Source organism: Castor canadensis, chromosome 9, assembly GCF_047511655.1.
Source record: "Castor canadensis chromosome 9, mCasCan1.hap1v2, whole genome shotgun sequence".
NCBI lineage: Eukaryota > Metazoa > Chordata > Mammalia > Rodentia > Castoridae > Castor > Castor canadensis.
Window position 1 is genome coordinate 75,693,759 of NC_133394.1, and position 18,883 is coordinate 75,712,641.

The 18,883-nt window shown below is 36.7% G+C and overlaps 1 pseudogene; it reads left to right on the forward strand.

Moving 5' to 3' along the window:
* The first annotated feature begins 1,094 nt into the window (after positions 1-1,094).
* LOC109677708 (Krueppel-like factor 12) lies at positions 1,095-2,948 on the forward strand (annotated as a pseudogene).
* Positions 2,949-18,883: the final 15,935 nt, after the last annotated feature.

Below are 18,883 nucleotides of genomic sequence, written 5' to 3' on the forward strand. Positions count from 1 at the left end.
GACCAAAGCACATTATATAAATATATAGAAATATCACTGTGAAACCGCTTTATAAAATTCATATAAGCTAATGAAAAAAAGAAAAGAAGAAATTGCCTGTATTTGGAATATCTGCATAGTTTCCATGAAAGCAGTGGCATTAGGGATAAAATTGGTAGAAGGGGACTGAATTCTACAGTCACAGATTGAAGGACAATTCAGAACACAGGAAAGGGGTAAGAGATGGGATAAGGGAAGCAGTTGGGCATATGTCGGAAATATCCAAAAGAGACAAGAATCATTATGTGGGAAAATAAACTTGAAAAGCTTGGTGCCATGCTACAGAATTGAATTTTTTTCTAAGCAGTAAGGACAATGGGAGTTAGTCAAGGTTAATGAGAAGAATGTCATGATTGATGCTTAATAGCTGTGCCAATACCAGTGAAATGAAACCTGTTAAGAGACATTTACCATCACTCTAAATTACTTCATTTCACTTAGGAGATACTGTAATTCAGTTCTTGCTCTACCACTTTCTATGCTTTTTTTTAAATTATTTTTTAAAATTATTATTGTACTGGGGGTACATTATGACATTTACCAAAGTTCTTACAATATATCATAGTTGAATTCACCCTTCCATCATTCTCCTTTTTCCTCCCTTTTCCTTTTCCTGGAATAGTTTCAATAGGTCTCATGTTTCCATTTACAAACTTGTGTATTATTTTTAACCTGATGTCAGTTAAATTAGAACAGACTAATTCTCAAGTTTGGCTCTTCTTTTCCTTTAAGTTCATCCTTTCATTTATTCGATACATATATATTAAGTCCCTCCTATATGCTTGGCACTGGGTATATATGATTCAAAAAAAAAGAAAAAGAAGTCCCACCTAGGGCTTGCTGCAGTAACTGGCCTTTGTTTCTGAGGAGGAGGACTGAAGCCTTTTGTTTGTTGTTTTAAATTCTCTACCACCTCACCACACCCACTCACTCACCCCTAGAGTGAGTTCAGGCCACCCTATATTCAGCACATTATGTGTTCTAAACACCAGGGATTTATTTACTGTACACCAAGCACTGCCAGGAAGAAAAGGGCATGGAGTGAAGGGTTAATGATGGAGGTGTGGAAACAAAACTTTAGGAAGAGGATCAATGTGTCTCTAGAATCAAATGGATGTACAGATATCCACATGAAGAGGAAAACAATAAAGAATATCATCATCTTTGAACCAGTGTGAAGGCTTGGTGGGGAGCCCTCAGTCAGAGTCAGAACAGAGTTTTTAGAATCTGAACAAGTCTCTCCAAACATCCTCAACCATCCTAATTTGGAAGTTGTTTCCCTGTTGCTATAAAATGTGAGAGGGAAGCCCCAACTCATCACCCATATATCATGTCCAAGCACAAACTGAGCCAGTGGACTTGTCAATAAATAAAACCAAGATGTCCCCTACTGCTGTGTCATCCTCCCCAATCTCCATGGTAGTGCTGTAACAGGTACTTAAACTGCTTTTGCTGCTGAGGATCACTGACTCCTTACCAATTAACTAACAACAGGAGAAAAGCCTGGCATTCTTGCCTCCATTTTAGTACTTTGTTTACTCTGAGCCAGTCACCTTGGAATGCAGGAAGGACAGGACTGATCAATAACATCTTCACAAGGAAGGATGGAGAACAAGGAAAAGAACAGCAGAGCCTCCTCAGGACATACCACCTACCAGGTAACAGTGACGTGCTCATCCAGACCAGATTGCTCCCCTCAAGTGATGACAGCCATAACAACTTCTCTGGAACCCTTCCCTAACAAGGATAGACAACAAAGCCATATTTTGACCAGCACTGTTTAGTCATTATGCATACCTCTCACCTCCTGCTCAAATTCTTTCTCTATTTAAACCTAAAACTCATGTCTGTACCCTGAAGATGGTGGGATATGAGCTGAAATGATTATGCTGATTTTCCCTGCACTGTGTCCTGTGCCAGGATTAAACCTCCTTTCTCTTCCCTTCATTATTCATCTTTTTATTTGGCATATTGGGGTCAGCAGCTGGACCTAACCTGTGTAACCCCTGAAGTTTGTCTGGCACCTAAAACTCCAGTCTCATCATCTGCCTCCTCACCATCTTCTTCAACCTCTCCATCATCTTCTAGTCATCCAGTCTCATCTGCAACTGTTATCAGTATCTTCAGTATCGTCTCCATGGACCCCAGGTCCCCTTGTTGCCTCTGCATCTGACATGGGAAGCCAACAGTTTATGCACACAATTCATCCTGTACCTTCAAGTCTAGCACACCAAGTCAGGTTCACCTCATCCCTGTGGTGATAGAGTCAGTGCCTGTTGTCTACACAACAGTATAGTCACCTGGAAATGTGAACAACATGGTTGTTATGTCATTTTTGGAAGATGGAAGAAGCCATGACGAAGCATAAATGAACCCCCAAGGCTTCTGTCCCAGACATTATAAAGTGACAGTGATGATGATGATGATCTGCCAAATGTGACCTTGGACAGCTTTAAGGAAACTGCATGCATAGCCAAGGTACATCCATCCTCAGTTATCACAGGTCCGGGAAATCAGATGAATAGCCAGAAGTTCACTGGTTCAGTTTCATCATTTAATGTTGAAAGCACAAGATATCAAAGATGCCCTAAATCTTCAGATCCCAGGAAATGAAGCATCCACAGATGGGATTTTGAGGGATGCCACAAAGTATACAAAAGTTCTCATCTAAGGCTCATCAGAGGACATATACATGGGAGAAGTCCTACAAGTGCAACTGGGGAAGGCTGTACCTGGAAGTCTGCCTGTTTGGATAGACTGATACATTGCTACAAACACACAGGAATGAGGTGATTCAGGTGCATGACTGTGAGCTGAGCTTTTCCAGGTCAGCTCACCTGGCACTGCACCAGTGCTCTTGTGAGGAAGGATCCCTGCCCAGCTGGACTGATTCCTCTTCCCAGTGTTAACCCAAGGACATCACCATCCCACAATGTCCAAAATGAGAGCAGGAACCAAAAGAAACTTCTCCTTTGGTTCTGAAAGTGACCCTATCATGACTACATGAAAGACATCTTCAACTAGCCTAGAAGATCAGCACACAAATGATGGAGAGAACGGCATTGTTTTCTGTACTGTGTACTCTGCCATTTTCTGAACTGTCAGACACTTTGTTGTATGTGTCTGAAAGGTTACTGATGACTAGATCAAGACCTTTTAAATTTGAATGATTCTCCCATCCTCCCCACCTTAGCCCCTTCATACAAAAATTTTAGTTTCTATCTAAGTAAGCTAGAACATGCATCCAACCTGTTATCAGCAAGTAGCATGACCATAGAAAGGAAGAAGCTGTTGGAGAGGTTCCATTGCCTAAAAATAAAGGCATGACAGCCTTTTGCAGTAGCAATGGCAACACTAGGTATCACTGGCCACTTGCCATCTTGCCACACGTGAAGAAAACCAACATTGAATCTTTCATATGTTTAGCATTGATTGGTTTTGTTCTGCTTTGCTCATTTATTCAACAGTGGGGCAGCCACATTTCCTCTGAAGTCTAGTCCTGCTCTGTGAACTGGCATAGACAATCCCAGAGGTGTTCTGTAGGTAAATAGGAAGATCCTGTCCTAAAAATCCCTCTGCTCCACTTCAAATTGCAGTGTCTGTCATCTGGGCATCATCCCTTCCTGCCCCTGGCGTTTCATTACAAGAAATCAGGAGAAAAAACTTTCTTAAACACACTGGCATCAAGATAAGAAGCAGGGCTGCCCAGGCAAAATCAATGAGCATGAAAAATCAGAGTTGCTTTTTTTTGAGGAAAAAGCAACAATGAATAAAGGACTTTCCTACAATAATGCCACTAGGACTCACATTACCAATTTTCATACTTACTAAAGGAATTGTAAGAAACACCCACATTTTAGATGCCTTGGTTCCATTACAACTCTGAGGTAATCTTTCCACTCTGTTGTCCTGCTTGGTTGAGTACCACAATTAATGATTACATACTCCTTTAAAAAAATAAAAGAAAAAAAAACCTGTGCTCAGCCTTCATGAAGAATTATTTGCATGCACAATACTGTTACAAGTTCACATACACAAAAATATGTAGTTACTAAGTTTAATGGCTGACAAAAAGCAATAACACCTTAGAACTTAAGTCTTCATATTTTGGAATTTTATTCCACATGTGCACTAACATATTTAACCCTCATAAAAAACTAGTTTCAGATAGTATTACAAGCAAGCAGAGAGATTCACAACTGTAGTTCCAGCTACTCAGGGGGCCCAGGTGACAAAATTGCTTAAGCTCAGAAGACTGTTTTGAGACCAATCCGCGCAACGCAGCAGAACTCTGTCACAAAAAAAGAAACAAAATAATATTACAAGCTTCCCTTCACACACAAGAGTATTAAACAACCTAGATTAACACATTCCAGATAAAAATAAAAATAAAAAATAAAAAACTGTAACATTAGAAAGTCGAGCACATGATAAAAGCGAGAGCACACAAGGGAGGGGTGAGGATAGGTAAGACACCTAAAAAACTAGCTAGCATTTGTTGCCCTTAATGCAGAGAAACTAAAGCAGATACCTTAAAGCAACTGAGGCCAATAGGAAAAGGGGAACAGGTACTAGAGAAAAGGTTAGATCAAAAAGAATTAACCTAGAAGGTAACACCCACGCACAGAAAATCAATGTGAGTCAATGCCCTGTATAGCTATCCTTATCTCAACCAGCAAAAACCCTTGTTCCTTCCTATTATTGCTTATACTCTCTCTACAACAAAATTAGAAATAAGGGCAAAATAGTTTCTGCTGGGTATTGAGGTGGGGGAGAGGGAGGGGGCGGAGTGGGTGGTAAGGGAGGGGGTGGGGGCAGGGGGGAGAAGTGAACCAAGCCTTGTATGCACATATGAATAATAAAAGAAAAATGAAAAAAAAAAAAAAGAAAGTCAGCACTCAAACCAGATCTCCTGACTAAACCCAACACTGTTACGCTAATGTTTAGACGTTTCAAATGACAGATTTTTCTAAATTGATACGCAGAAGTTTCAATGTCTAGCCTAATCTATGGATGATATGCAACACTGAAAAAATACCCTGCCCGTTTGGGTGCATTTTGTTCTTCCTGCACAAAACCACAGCCCACTCCTATGCATGCATGCTGCAGTGCTTAATAAGCGCCACTCTGCTCTAATTCTCACTGCGCAGTCCTGTGAGTCACACCGACACCAGCTCACACTGAGCAGCCAGCAGAACACTGGGTCTCTTAACACTGCTGTTGTTTGCCAGAAAGTTTGGAAAGCTCAGTCCAAAGTCTCTCAGTATAGAAAGAAAAGAAAAATAGGAAGAACAATTTAAGAGCTGAGGAAACCCAGAGAGATCAGAAGGAAACAGATCAAAGATGTTTAATTGCTTCCAAAATGATGAGTTTGGCACACAAATACTTAAAGCAGAAAGACAAGCCTACAAGAGATTCATTATAGAATCGAGTAAGAACAGAATGTGGAGGTTTAATACTTCTTTAAAATAAATGATTGTTTTTCAAAGCCTCAGTCTTGCTGTTGCCATGACACTGATTCCAGTCAGTCTTTAAGACTTAGGGTTTTTTTGAGGTAATTCATTTATAGTTTACTAGAAATTTGTTTAGGAAATTTCTAGTAATATCCATGCCTTTATTTTAACATAAAGTTAATACTTTCACAAAGGATGCATTAAGAAGTCTACTAGGCTCACAAATATCTACATGCATATCTTCATTTTGATACATAGTGGCTTGGAGTTTCTTAGGAGCTAGAGCTAAATAACTTAATGCAGATCAGATGTGGAGGGAAAAACTAACAGGCTCCACCACAAAGAGCAGAGTCCTGGGAAACCTTTGCTGTTGTTGTTTGTTTGTTTGCTTGGTTTTTTTTTTTTTTTTTTTTTTTTGAGATAGTGTCTCCTCATGTAGCCCAGCCAACCTTAAACTTGGGATCCTCCTGTCCCAGCCTCCCCAGTGCTAGGATTACAGCATGCACCATCTCGCCTGGAAAGAAATTACTAGGTGAAAAGGATTAAAATTACTAATCTTAGAACATCTATGACACAGCCTTAAAAGTGCTGATTCCTGAAGAAAATTATTTTAATGAAACATTGTTGCATTTACCACTTTTGTATCTAACTATTGTCCCTTTCAAAGCAAACTTAGAATTGCTATGATAACAATCATTGCTTCAGAAGGGTAACTATTTAATCTCTGGGAGTTCAGCACAGCACAATCTCTAAGAGAAATAAGCACACTGGGTTTTTAACTTTTTACTTTAGAATAACTATATATTCATAGAAAGTTGCAAACAAACCAAAAAAGAAAAGTCAGGGAGGTCCCTGCACCCTTTGTATTTTCAGTTTTACCCTCTTGCATATTATAGTATGATACAACAAGGAAACTGACCCAATCTAATCCACAGTTGCATCAGACTTTGGCAGTTTTGCAGAAGTTTTTGTGTCTCGAGAATGTGTGTGTGTGTGTGTGTGTGTGTGTGTGTGTGTTCCCATGTAATAGTCACATGTGTGTGTTTATGAAACAACCACCACAGTTGTAATGCAGAACCATCCCATCACACCTCTCCACCGCATCTCTACTCTGCATTCCTATTTCCCATGGCAATAATCTGCTTTCCATCTCTGTAATTTTGTCCTTTCATAGACAGTTCATAAATGAACTTATACAGTATGTAAGTGATTGTTTATCTTACTCAGCATTATTCCTTAGAGATTCCTACAGGACACTCTTAACAACAGTAGTTTGTTCCTTTTAATCACTGAGTAGTATTCCATAGTGTAGAAGCACTTTAAGTATTTGCCCATAGACAAACACTTGGATAATACAGATAAAATTACTGTAAACATCCATGTGTAGGTTTTTATTTGACCGCAGGTTTTCATTTCCTTAGAATAAATGTCCAAAATTGTAACTGATAGTTCATATGGCAATTGCATGTGTTAAATTAACTTAAATTTGATCTGAAGATGTATACATAGCAAACTAAAACCTAACTTAGTGTACATAAACTGAAAGATAATTTAAGAGTTAATATTATGTAACAAGTGATTGAGTCTCAGTCAATCACAGCAATTGAGCTGAATACTGATCAGACCATATGCATATAGGACAAGTGCCCAACTGTAACGCATTAGCTACAAATCTATCCACATTGCTGGTGGGCTTTCTGAGTCTGTTCTGGTTAAGGGTGCTGCCCAACTCTTGAGTCATGCTTTGTTCAAATAAACTCTGCTAAATTTAATTTATCTAAAGTCTTTCTTTTAACACATTTATTTTTGTAAGAAATAGCTAAGCTATTTTCACAATGATTTTACCACTATGCAAAATATGAGTGAACCAGTTTCTCCAAATTGGCCTCAGCATTTGGGGCTGTCACCTTTTTTGTTTTGTTCATTCTGATAGGGACACAGCCATGTCTCACTCTCACTGCAGTTTTGTCATTTCCCTAATGCTTAGTGATGTGGAACATTTTTTCATGTGGCTATTTTCCATCTTCACATCCACTTCAGTGAAATGTCTGTTACCTATTTTCAGATCACATTGTTTCTATTTTTGCTCTTAAATTCTCAATTTGTTATGTAGTTTAGCAAGAAATGACTAAAGATACATTCTTAAACAAGACTTTTAGATAAAAAAGATTTTTAGATACAATGTGCAATTACATTATTTCCTCCAGTGAGCATCTATCTGACCTAATCAGTACTCATGGGTTTTGGTCAGAATACAGAAAATAATTAGGAATCCAGGGTTAGAAGCAATAAGAAAAAACATCTCCCAGGTAGGATGCTCCTCCTGCATTTTGTCATCTTTCTCAAGATTAATCTCCTTACAACCCAGTGACTAACAGCATGAAGCAGCTATGAAACTTGTTTTCCATGCAGTTTGTGTGACTGGCATTCTATATAACCCCAAGAGGTGGCTCTTTTTTCATCATTTATTAGATATAATGATGATTACATTACTTTTGGTTCACAGAATACTTCAAGATTAGAGAAAGTAATATTTCCAATTTTTTTCTTATGACACAATGAAAATATTACTGACTGTGATATGCCCTAACTTTGTTACAGTCACTGAAAATAGGCCAACCTGAGATTTTTTATGTACCTAAAATTTTATTTCAAGATACATAGTGACTGATTCCATAAACTGAATTGAATTTGAAGCTTGAAATCCTATAATACAGTAAAAATAAAATTCAGAATTAATCTTTTATTCAAAAGTTATTATGAAACAAAACTTACTTTTAAAACACTGAAAAGAAAATATTAAATGCCTTGTAGACCAACTGCAACAAGAGTTTTCACTTTAATTTTTAAGGATGCCCTTCTGCCATGGTTTGCAACTTCCCTGATGCTCTTCTGTCATCATTAGTCTGACACTCAAATTAGTGGCCCCATCACATAAATGGTAAATTAAAGCTAAATTTTATATGTCTACTAAAAATTCAGTTTATATGGAAACAAAGTTAATATTCTGCCTAGGTAACACCATTCAGTTGAGGAATGACATGAAGTAAACTAATTTTATATTTATTTCCTTACATTTTATTTACAAGTAATGCTCTTAAGCAGATTCTGCACATAAATACCAGTGAGGGATTTTAGAGTATGCATGTGTACATAGATTGTCAGAGTGGAAACAGCAGGCTATTTACAAATAATTAATATATAACATCTGAACATTGAGGCATGTTAACATGTTGAGCCAAAACAAAATAGCAGATATTCAAGCAAATTTGGAAAAGATAGAAATCACTTTAAAAATATTTGAAAATAGAATGATTCTTGGAACTGGGACCAGGCACTTGTGCTAAACTGGTGACTATGAAACCAAGACTTCCGGAGAAGAAAATAACAACCGTATGCCATCTACAGGGCAGTGGAGTCGTTTTGAGCAGTGTGATATTTTTTATTGATGTAGTTCCTGCCTCCAAATCCATAGGCATCAAAAACTTTCTTAGAAATTTCAACTTTTACATCTAAAAAGGGGGATTTTTTTTTTTTCTCCAGAGGTTTTTAAGAAGCCAATCTCTGTCATCTTCCAGAAGTGAGCTATATGCTACTTCACAGGAGGTCAAGAAAGAAAGCCAAGGCAGCTAAAAGCCACGTGGTGGATGGTGTGGCTTTCTGTGTGCAGAGGTTGGTAAATAAAACCATGCAGGATCAGACGCTGGAACTGAGTTTGAGAATGTGCTTCATGTTGCGAACAAGACTGGCGACCAGAGTAGCCTGGAAAAGGACCACTGTGAGAGTCGAATGCCATTGTACATTTTCATTTAAAATCTGAAACACATTCTTTCTAAACACCTCTGAAATACATCCTCAAATTTCCTTTAAAAAAATCATTCAACAAGATGAAACGGTCACTCTGCTTCTAAAATATAAATTTTGATTTCAAGTTTAGAGAAAAATTATAAGGAACACCACATTGTCACAATAACTTTTCCTGTGTTTTGCTTCTCATTGTTTCAATTATTCAGATCGACCAAACAAAAGATTGAGGTAGAAAAATGTGATAAAGTTTAATTTAAAGAATGATAATTTCATGAATACTTAAAGCTAACCTCTGTCCCAGACTAGACTTCTCACTCACCACCAGCGGCATTCTGTACCCAGCACAGAACATATCACATGTCTTCACACAAATCTTGACAATTACAGTGACAAAACACATCGAATGTGACACCATTCACTAAGTTGACTATAAGGTGGTGTTTTGTGTTGAGAACTGCTACTCTAAGCAGTAAGTTTAAATATATAATATATACAGATATAAAACTTTAAAAAAAACTAGTATAAAATCTTCAGGATGTAAGGTAAGAGAAAAGTTCTTAGACTTAACACAAAAATAGGATCTACAAAATAAAACGTCAATACATTAAATGTCAAAATTAAAAACTTTTACCCTATGAAATATCTTATAATAAGATGAAAAGACAATTTAACAACTGGGAAAAGTATTTCAAAATATTAGAACTACACAAAGAATTAGTATCTAGACTAAAGAACTCTCAAAATTCAGCAATAAAACAATTCAAGTAGAAAATGAGCTATAGACATTTCACCTCATAGTTTATACACAGAGCAAACAAGCTTATGGAATGCTATGCAACATTAGACCACAGGGAATGACAATTAAAACTGAAACAAGAAAATGATATACATCTATCAGGGTGGCTAAACAGTGACAAACAATAAAAGCTTGTGAGGATGTGGAAAAACTATACCTCATGTTTTTCTGGTAAGGTGATAGTTTGACAGTTTCTTATAAAAATAGACACGTAATAACATAACTTAGCACTTGTATTCAGCAGCACTTATCATAGAAAAATGAAATTTATTTTCATGTTGAAACTCATGAATGTTTATGGCAGCTCTAGTTGTAACAGCTAAATGTCTGCCCATGGGTGAGCAGTTAGACAAACCACATTTCATGGAACACTGCTCATCAATAACAGGGAATGAGCTACAGACACATGGAGCTTTGGGTAGATCTCAAGGGAACTGTGCTGAGTGAAAAAACGAAGTCCCAAAGGTTACACAGAATATGGTTCCATTTCTACAGTATTCTTGAAATGACACAACCATAGAAACAGGGAAAAGATTCATGGTTTTCAGGAATTAGGAGTGGGATGTGGGAGTGGTAGCATGAGAAGAGGGAGGCTGATGTGTTACAAAAGGATAGCACAGGAATCCCTGTGGGCTTCAAACTGTTCTCTATCTTGATTGTTGTCATGCTTACTTTATGTAATCTACAATACATGAGGAAATTTCATAGAACAACACACACACACAAATGAATGAAAAACTGGTGACCTCTGAATAAGTGTGAATTTTACCAGTGTCAGCTTCCTGGTTGTAACACTGTTAGTACAGTTATGCAAGATGGTACCATCAGTGAAACTGACTGGATCATATGTAGAAGCTCTCAGCATTACTTCTTACAACTGAAACTGAATCAATATTAAAAGTAAAACAATTTGATAAAGTATAGAATATATAAAATATAGGTTAATTTTTATGAAATGTGCAAGCATTGAGTAGGAAGGAATATAATGACTATTTGTAACCTATAGTAATATATAAGTACATGCATATGTATTTTTAACAACGTTCCCTCTTAAGTCTTTGAAAGGTTTATTCAATAAAATGCAAATGAACTAATTTCTTCTACTTTACTTGTTGTTTGAAAGATTGCTAAAAGGGCAAAATATTAATAACTATACAGTAGGAAAGACAAGACAATATGTGGTGCATAATAAAAACTTCACTTCAGGCCTGAAGTGAAGCAGCTGTCTGCTGGTGTTCATAAGTGTCCCATGAAAAGCATGTGTTGGGAAATTAGTCTCCAGTACAACAGTGCTAAAAGGTAGGACCTCTAAGAGGTGATGTTGCTGCCCATGAAGGGGACTAAGAGTTGCCCTCCAGATCCCTTGGGATGGATGTGAGCACTGCCTTCTGTCATGGCATGCTGCAGAAAGAAGGTCTTTCCAGATGTTGAATAGATGCCAGCACCACCTGCCAGAGTCACAAGCCAAATCAATTCCTTCCTTAATAAACTACTCAGTCTGAAGTATACTGTTATGGCAACACAAATGGCCTAAGACACTACCTCTCCCTAGAAAGTCTATTTGAAAAGCTGGTTGGTCTTCCAGAGACTGGATTCCAGACCTGACTGGCACCAAGAGACTAGGATTTCTGGAATGGTCCCACCATTCCCTACCAGGCAAGAGTGTTATACTGTGCCTGAGGATGGTATTTTTTGAATATCTCCTTTTCTTCTGGGAGTCTAGAACTTGGTCATACAGTAGCAGAGGGTATCTAAATGATCTGTCCCTGATAAAATCCCTGGGCACAGAGTCTCTCACGAACTTCCTAGGTGAACAGCATTTCTCAACAGCTCTTTGCTGGGAGGAACTTGGGCACATTTGTGAGACTTCCTCAGGAAATAACCCTTGGAAGGTAAATCCTGGTTTCCTTAGGACTTTGTCTCATGTAATTTTGCCCTTTGCTGATTTTGTTTTATGTTATTTTACTATAATAAGTCTGACCATGACTATGATTCTATAGTGAATAATTCCAAGTCCTTCTAGTGAATCTCTTGGACAATATGCTTAGTCATGACGGACAGGTTAGATCTACTCTCTTAATAAGCCAGATTCTCCTGGACTCAAAATATTTTCATGTAAAAAATAACATTTTGAAAAATATACCAACATTCACGAGCTCTTTTTAAACAGTGGTTATGTTACAGATAAAAAGTTGGGGAGAATCCATTTAAGGGGAGGTTATGTATAACTCCATGGTCTCCATTTCTAACAGCTGAACCTTCCAGATTCCAATTCACTAAACTGAGATTATACCACCCAGAAGATTCAGCTCAACTCTAAAAATGTGTTTGTGTGAAGTTTGTCAGGCTGGACTAGGGATTAAATGAAAGTTTCTCTGCATGAATCTCAAAATACTTGTGCCAGCTTTTAACTTCATACATGTGGATGCCCTCTATGACTCAAGCACCAGGGTAAACAAATTTTCTCATTCATTCAAGCTCTTTTCTTGGACCATCATGCTTTTTTCTCCAATGAATGTGAACTTGGCATTTAAAATTTTTTAAAAAGGAGAGAGTCAAAATGTATTTCAGAATATATAAGATTGCAGAAACAAATTATTTTTCTTTATGTTTATTCAGTTAGAATAAGTGTAGATTGAAAAGAGAAAATTCACAAATCCTGGTGACCTGATATATAGAGTAACATAAAAAAAGACTGGATATCCATTTAGCTCATATCCATCCCAGAATGTCAGAGAAATGGCAAATATATTCAACACTAAAAAGACAGGGGAGGCATTAACATTAGATTAGAATTAGACAGGAGAGATCAGATTGATGGGGTGGAGGAGAGGCACCTCCACCATCACTGGGAAGGGGAAGGATAGACAGGTGCATTCTAGGAATCTAGGGAAATGGCAGGGAGGAGACTGGTGGCCACAGTTCCTGTGCACTCTGTCCCTCCTCTTGCTGCCTCATGAAAACCAGGCTCACGAGGCTGACCTCCAGGACAGCTTTACCATCAGTGAGATAACATTTTCCTCTCCACCAACATTTTTTGTCTTTCCCCATCACTTCAGAATCATACACAGAATTATTGGGTCAGTGATTGCACAGAAAATCTGTGGTCCACACAGATTTAACAAAACATGGCTCTCACAAGAGAAATTTAGTAAATGCCAAATGATTTACAAAAAGATCTTTAATTCTTTTATTGACCCATCAGAAATGGTCACAACTTAAATTTTATAGGGTTTACTTCTCAATCTAAATAAGAAGCCAAGCCTTGTCTTACAAAAGATTTTCCTAAATTATTTTAGACACATGATTTGGTTACATGTAAAAAGTCACTCTAAAAATAAGTTTCTTAATCATAAAGTATGATGAATATTTAATGGTTTGATTTCAACTTCATTTTTTATACAGTTCCAATGGAAACCGTTTTACAGATGATAAAATCTCAAAGAGCCACAAACTCTTTCTATCTCTCTCTCTCTCAGCTCAGACTACAAATACTTTAGTGTCTTCTACATGGCAGTCTGTGTCTGAGCACTGGAAAGTATCATGGAAACACAACCGATACCTCTGTTGCACAGAAGTGTATGTTCTTGAGTAAAGTATTTAAATTGAAATTAGGTACAGGTTTAAGTGGCAAAAAATTTAAAACTGGGGTGAGGGGTTAACTGTAAGCTGTTTGCTACCCAAGACTAGTTATGGTGGTCCCAGGACACTCAGGGCAACTTACCAAGTATGGCATTACAGGTTCTGCATTGCACAGTTCTAATGAGGGTTATGCATTGGAAACTTTGTATTAGCAACTTTACACAAATGGAAGCATTTTACACTATTAAATTTCTCAAATTAAAAAACATCTTTTTTTTCCTACTATTCCATGATTTTTCAGCTTCTACTTTGTGGTACTTAGTCCAGCTCCACAATTCAGCCCTGAAGGAAACATAGTACACCCTTCCTCTATGGAAGGGCACTCTCTACAATTCTAGCTGTGTTCTTATCTCATCATCACAGCTTAGACAAGCCAGCTCATCTCACTGCAAAGACTCCAGATTTGCTCTTCAGTTAGCATATGTCCAGCTAAAGCCCAGGTTTTCAGTTCATGTTGAAAGAGTATAATCATTTTTTAAATTGCCTTAGATACCACATTCTTGAGGAAATCCTTATTTTTCTTTGTTGCCTACAGCATCCTGAAAGGTACTATTCAAAGAGTAAGCATTAAATAAATATTTGATGAAAGATCAATTGAACCCATTTCCTACTGTGTTATGCTAAAAAGAAAGAGAATAATTGCTCTGTCTGATAATTCTCCACATACTTGAAGAGCAGCATCGAGTCACCTCTCAAACTTATCTTCTGAAACTTATCTCCCTCCCTTTATCTTTCCTCATTGATTCAGGTGCAGAAACTTTAATTATCTCCTAAAGATTGCTGTAGATTCTTCCACCTTGGCTAAGTAAGCAAATCTGATGAGCACAAAATGTAATTACTCCATCACATGGAATAATAAATTCCATCAACTATCTCCATAGGCTGAATATTGAACAGGGATTTTTTTGAGAATTAAAGACCTGGGTTGGTAGAGGTTGTTTTATCATTGTTTTAGAAATCATATCTATTCAATAAAGGTTTTTGCTAAATTTTTCTTTAGAATATATTGGCTTTAATTTTTATTAATGTCCCAAAACAATGTCCTGATCAGAGCTTATATTACTTTATTTGAGTTCCCCCAAAAAAACTGGTTCACAAATTCCAAACCCCTGTGAACCTACAACTAATGTGTTCCTATTTCCATTCCACCTTTCTGGTAACTTCTGGCCTTGTAATTTGTCAATATCTAACTTATCAAAACTTAGCTCTGGGAATTTCGGACTGGTAAAGCTACTTAGCCCTTTGTGCTTGCTAAAATACTAAACAATCAGAGCTATATTTTCTCAGGAAAAAAAGATTATTCTTCAGCATGATGATGGAATAAGGCTTAGGAGTTCTTCACTTTTCTGTTTAAATTAGTTAACTTTAAAAGGAATTTTGTGAGGATAAAACACACTTTTTAAATTGAAAGTTCCTATGGCTTATCATCCTTCTTTATTGCATATCATCCTTGCACTCCTTATTCATCCATTCATTAACCATATCCCCCAGGCTATGAAGATTGTCTGGAACACAGCAGATGCTCCAAAAATGAATGAATGAGAAATATACTTGCTGCTATAAACTCTCATTTGCATGGTGAGCTTTTGAGTTCTCCTCTAAAAATAAAGGAGAAATAATGACTTTCACATACAAATAAAAACTGAGACAAATCACCACCATGAGAATTTCCTCACAAACAGTGTGAAAGGAGTCATTCAAGTGGAAACAGAGGACACCAAACAGCAGCATGAACACATGTAAATTCATCACCACCAGATCAGTCTGCTGAGCTATCTGAAGAGTTTAAGATAGGCCTTCATCCAGAAGCAAAAGAAAGAAAAATACCATTATGAAATTATAAAACACATTCAAAGAGAAGACACGCCAAAGAGAAAAAAGAAATAGATCAAAACGTAAGCCACTAAACCACAAAGATAAATAACCAAAGAACAAATGATATTAAAAATAAACAAAAATCATGAAAATTTGCCTACCTATCAATAATACATTCCCTCAAAGGATACAGACTGTCAACATGGATTTTAAAAAATCAGTAAGCTGAGCACAATGGCTCATGCCTATAACCTCAGTTACTTGATAAGTAGAGATAAGATGGATCACGGTGGAAATCAGGCCAAGAGAAAAGGTTCATGAGGCCCCATCTCAACCAATAACTGGCCACAGTGGTACATGCCTGTCTTCCAAGATACATGGGAAGCATAACTAGGAGGATCGTGCACCAGGCTGGCCCAGGCATAAAATGTGAGACTGTTTCCCAAAACTAACTAAAGCAAAAAGGCCTGAGGATGTGATTCAATTGGTAGAAGGTCTACCTAGCAAATTCAAGGCCTTGAGTTCAGCCCCTACCTCCAAAAATAAAAAACCAGAAAAGATCCAAGAATATCCTCCCTATAAGAAACTCACTTCATTACAAATACACTCACTTTTCTCATTGACATGCAGACTGAAAGGAAAAGATAGACTATGCAAATGGAAAACAAATGTGAGCAGAAGTAGTTGTACTTATGTCACACAAAATGGACTTTCAGATAAAAATTAAAAAGAGATGAAGCCACTGTATAATAATCAAGAGATCAAATTGGCAAAAAAACCCATAATAATTATAAATGTATATGCACCTGGTGCTATAGGATATTATTAGGTCAAAAGTGAGAGAGAGTCTCAAATAAAATAATAGCTTGAGATTTCAACACCTTACTTTCACCCATGGAAATAACTTCCAGACACCCCCAAAAAAGAATCAACAAAGAAATGTCAGAGTTAAACTATACAATAGGCCAAGTGGGCCTAAGAATTATTCACAGAACATGTGGTCAAAAGCTATAGAATATACATTTTTTTCATTAGCACATGCAACATTTTTTAGAATAGACCACATAATAGAATAGACCACAAAAGTCTCAATAAATTAAAAAAATCAAAATCATATATATCTTTCTCACCAGTGGAATAAAATTAGAACTCACTGACAAAACTTCAGACTTCATGCAAACACATAAAGACCAAATGGCACACAGTTAAATGGACAATTGGTTACTGAAGAAAGCAAAAGAGAAACAAAAATTCCTCAAAACAAATGAAAATGGGAACATAACATAGAAAAACTTATGGGGTACAGCAAAAAAGTGACAAGAAAGAAGTTTATAACAGTAAGTACCAACACACACACAAAACAGAAAGATTTCAAAGAACCCTGTAACATCTCAAGGACCTCAAAAAGCAAGAACAAATAAACCCAAAATTAGCAGCATGAAAGAAATTTAAAATATCAGACCAAAAATAAATTAAATAGAAATCTAAAATATACAAAAGATAAGCTAAGCATGGTTGCTCATGCCTGTAATCTCAGCACTTGTGAGATAGAGGCCAGAAGATAGTGAATTCAAGTCCAGTTTATCTCTAAATAAATAAATAAATAATTTGAAAATATCAATGATATAATGAATAGGATTTTTAGAGGTAAATTAAATTGACAAAGCAAACTAAACTAACCAAGAAAAAAAAAGATTCAAATAAATAAAATGAGAGATAAAAAAGTAGACATTACAAATGACACTACAGAAATACAAAGGATTGTTAGGGACTATTATAACAACTAAACACCAATAATTGGAAAATATGTATAGATTTCTGGACACTTATAATATACCTAACTTTAAGAACATAGAAAATCTTAACAAACTAGTGGACAGCAATGGGGTTCAATCAGCAATGTCTCCCAACATGGAGAAACTCAGAATTGGGGGAGTTCACTGATGAATTCTATCAAACTTTCAAAGAATTATACCAATGTTCTCAAAATATTTGAAAATGAGAAAACTTTTCCAAACTCATTCTAAAGGCTGCATTTGCCTGATACAACAAAGACCCAACAAAAAAGAAAAACTGTGGGCCATTGCCTGATGAACAAAGATTTACCAATAAAATAAGAACAAACTAAATACAACAACACATAAAAAAATCATTCATCATGAACAAGTGCAATTCTTCTCAGAGATGTAAGGATGCATTAAAATTTGAAAATCAGTAAACATTACATCAACAGAATGAAGGATAAAAATCATATGATCATTGCAATAGATGCAAAAAAATGCACTCAATTTAAAGACCTAAAGGTAAAACCTGTAACTATGGAACAATTATGAGAAAATATAGGGAAAACATGTCAAGATATTGGTCTAACCAATGATTATGGGGAGTAATAACCCAAAAGCACAAGCAACAAAAGCAAAAATAGACAAATACCAAGCTGAAGACTTAGCTCAGTGGTAGAGCAATTGTCTGGCACATGTAGCTCCTGGATTTGATCCTAAAGACTATACAAAAAGATAGACAAATGGAATTGCATCAAACTATAAAGACTCTGCACAGAGCAATGGAAAAATCAACAAAGTGAAGAGACAATCTACAGAATGACAGAAAGTATCTGATATTTATCTGAAAAGGAATTAGCATCCATAAAACACAAGGAACTCCAAAACTCGACAACAACAAAAAAATTGATTTCAAAATGGGCAAACAATCTGAATAAGCATTTTTCAACACTGTACCTGTTAGAATAACTCTCATCAAAAAGACAGATTCTGATGAGGATGTAGAGAAAAGGGAACCATCACACAGAATTACTGGGAATGTAAATTAGTGTAGCCATTATGGAAAACAACATGGAGTTCCTCAAAATATTAAACTACTCCACGATCCACTGGGTATATATACAAAGAAAATGAAATCTGTATGTCAAAGAGACATCTTCACTCCCATGTTTATTGCAACACTTTTCCAATAGATAAGGAATGGAAACAACCTATATATATACCAATTAGTGAATAGAGAAAGAAAATGTTTCTTAGTTGTGCATGGTGGCTCATGCCTGTAATGCTAGCTACGCAGGACCCAGAGGTTAGGAAGATCACAATTTAAACCTAACCCAGGCAAAACGTCCAGGAGACCTCATCTAAAAAATTAAAAGCTGGGTATGGTGGTGTGCACCTGTCATCCCAGCTACACTGGAAGTATAAATAGGAGGCTCATGGTCCAGACCAGCACAGGCATAAATGTGAGAAAAATATCTAAGGTAAAAAGGGCGAGGGCATGACTCTGTGGTCAAGTGCCTGCCTAGCAAGTGCAAGTTTCCTTACACAGA